Source organism: Charadrius vociferus, unplaced genomic scaffold (genome assembly GCF_000708025.1).
Source record: "Charadrius vociferus isolate BGI_N301 unplaced genomic scaffold, ASM70802v2 scaffold39, whole genome shotgun sequence".
Taxonomy (NCBI): Eukaryota; Metazoa; Chordata; class Aves; order Charadriiformes; family Charadriidae; genus Charadrius; species Charadrius vociferus.
In genome coordinates this window covers 2,957,136-2,960,433 of record NW_009650188.1, presented here as the reverse complement: position 1 = coordinate 2,960,433, position 3,298 = coordinate 2,957,136, and positions in this window count along the sequence as shown.

Sequence of the window (3,298 nt, the reverse complement as noted above, 5' to 3'; positions counted from 1 at the left end):
AAATAGTAAAGTAAGTTGGAAAATTGCCCCTGATTCTTGGGGTAGCAGTTTTGTATTTTTTTTAAGCAGGAAATTACCTTTTGGCTTTGGGGCCAAAGCATAAGCAATTTTTTTCAGAGCCAAAATCCAGGGTCTGAGAAATGGGAGGGGGGGAATACATTTTTCCCACCAGCAGCTGCTTGCAGCCTCTGTTCAACCCACAGGTCACCGTATCCTGCAGCCTCATGGGAAGCAGTAGGAGGCAACAGCCACCGCTGGGGCAGCATCACCTCTGTGCAGTAAAGAAATGGTTATTAAAGCCTTCTGGTTAGTAAGGGGAGACAGTGATAATATCGGAGAGAGGAAAATTAAGTGTTTCCCTGGCAAGCCCAGACCCCACATCCTGTCAGCTCCTGAGCGCGTGTGGCAGCAGCAGCAGCTGCTTGATGGTGAGTGCCCTGCTCTTCATAGAGACTGGCTTAACGAGAAACTCCACTTTTTCTTTTTCTTGTCCCCCTTCACCGTGACACATGCCAAAAGCTGCTGACACAAGCCTAGAAAACAGCAAAGCGGGCTGTGCCAAGACTTGTTTGTACATAGATTTGCCCCTCCTTGGTTTAAATTGTTATTTTAAACAGAGATGATAAAACCAGTACCAGAGTTTTGCGAAGAAGGTGCCTTTCCCATCTGATTAAGGCTAAATGGATATATTAAGTTTCTCCTTCCCTCTACTTTAAGGGTAAAAATCCCGTTGCAGAGCCCAGGCTTGTGCCACAGTGCCAGGGAACTTCGTTCTTCATGAGGAGAAGGGACTCGCCAGTGGGTAAGCATCCCATTCCTGGTGTTCCTCCTGAGCCACCACTCATTATTTACTGCTCCTGGTTCTCCCCGTGGTCCCTCATGACTGATACACCCCCAATACCTAATGTGGCTTGTGTCCCAGCACATGAGAACGTGGATAAACCCAGCAGCTTGGTTGTCCCAGGCTGGGCAAAAGGAAGGTGGTAAAACACTTGCCCAAATTTTGTGCCCTCACTTGGCCTCACCCCATCCCTTGGCCAAAGCCTGTTTCCCCCAGCATTTTGTGTGTGTGATGGCAGGATCCCCCTACCCCCCCAGATAGGGTGGCAGCAGATCCCACTTGCTCAGAAAGGGGGACGGGGACCCCTGTGGCTGTGTCTGCTCCTGTCTTCAGAAGGTCAGAAATTCAGGGGGACTGGCCCAAGGGTACCAAGGGATGCTCTGCTTGAACACCAGGCCATGAAGGCTTTTTTTCAGCCCTGAGAACATATTAACACCCCACCCTCCCGATGTGCTTGCTCTTCTCTGCTCTGCACAGATTGTCCCTGGAGAGCAGCTGGAGAGATGGGTCCTGGGTGTCCCTGCCAGCAGGGGATGGCAGAGCACAAGGCCCAGGATGCCATACCCAGTTTTGCCAGCAGCAGAGGTGAGTAAAGCAACCAGAATTTCCCTGTGTGTTTCCAAGGGCTTCTCAGCTCCCTGGGCATGTGTGTGCATGTGCAAAATTCAAGTAATTGCCTCCCTGCTATTGCACTGTTCATCTCCACTAATACTTTGTTCTGCATATCTGGTCCAAACCATTGCAGGGGTATTTGTGGAGGGGTACACCACAGACCCAAGGCAGATCACAGGAAAGTGAGTTTTCATCCCAGGGTACTGGGGCTTTGGAGGTGTTTCTAACCGAGACTCACGCGGTACCACTCACTATGTCTTGTCCTGCACCTCCAGACTGGATTCCCCATCAGGGATAGCCAGAGCCACCACTGCTGTAAGCAGCTGCAGCAAAAGCATCTGGCCCCATTTCTACGCCAGTAGCTCATCTATGCCAAAATACAACTTGTTCTTTTAGAAAGCTTCCCTGAACTGCTCTCCCAAAAGCACTCACACTGCTTCTGGGAAGCTGCCACAGTGTCCCTCTAACTGCGAGTCACTTGGATGCCTGCTGGGAAACTCGGAAAAGCAGGAGCAGACAAAGAACAAAATATTTGTCTTCGTGGATTTCCTATACTTTTTTGCTGACTGCTGGCAAGGATCTTTGCAGGTGCAAAATTTTGTGCATCTGGTGAAGAGTCCAGTGGGAGGGAAGGCTGGGAGATGCAGCCTGTGCAAACCCCAACAGCATCAAAGATGTGCCAGGCTTGTTGCCCATTTGCCTCAGTAACTGCACCCCCCTGGCTTGGGAGAGCAAAATCTAAATTTTGATCTGAAGTTTGATTTCACAGGCTCCAGCCCCTGCAAGCGCATCACTCTCGGCTGCTGTTCATGGAGCTGTACCGGAGCGTGGCTGGCACAGCCGGCCCCAGATTGGGCATGTGCCCCAAACTTGATGGGGTCAAACCCAGGAGCCAGGCATTGGGCAGAAGCAGTGGGAAATCCTGAGGCAGAGGAAGCCCAAGAAGGCTGGTGGCTCCTCGTGGGTGCTGCAGATGGGTGGCCGCCCAGAGCACCACAGGAACGGTGAGTCCTGTCCCTCCACAAAGCAAACATGTTTTGTTCAAGTGCCTGGCTCTGCCACAAAGCTCAGCAGACCTTTCCTATGGCTAATTACCTTCCTTGTTACCAATGTGTATCCTATTTCCACTTCTAGTTTCGACTTCCAGCTACTGGCCCATCTCGTGCCTCTGCAGCTTTGACCGCAGGCTCTGAGCAGATGTCTCTGTTGGATGGAGCTGCTTTATTTACCACCCTCTGTTCTGCAGACCTCGGTTGGGGTTTTCTACCCCTCCTTTGCAGCCTCCTTGGTTATTCAAACAGCTTAAAAGAGTTGATAGCAAATTTGGGATCGTTTACCTCTGGGAGATACCTGGATGGGTGCTATGCCCTGCGCTGATATTGCAGCTAACATTTCCACTTTCTTTGTGTTTAGGACTTCGCTACGCTGGTGTTTGTGGCCATTTCGCACTCTCCCAGTTTGCACGGGGAGCCTCCTGCCTGCCACCGGTGTGGGTGGCTGCACATGTGGCTGATGGCACGACAGCCTCTGTGAGCACTGACCGCAAAACCAGCTCTCTTTTTTTTCGGAAGGTGCCCTGGGTGCAAAGTCCTACCGAAACCCTGCTGTCTGTCGGCCACTCTGGCTCCCTTTTTGGTAGGCAGCCAAGAGGCAAGTGAAAAAATCACATAGCTGAAGCCACCCCCGCACACACGAGTCCTCCTTGCAGGGCTGCAGGACACAGCTGGACCACTCCGGTCTCTCCCACCCCACTCCATCTCCTTTAGGGATCATCACCTGGACCCTCCAGCTCACTCTGCTTGGAGGCAGGCAAGTCCAGCCGCTCCTCCCACTGCAAACTTGGGT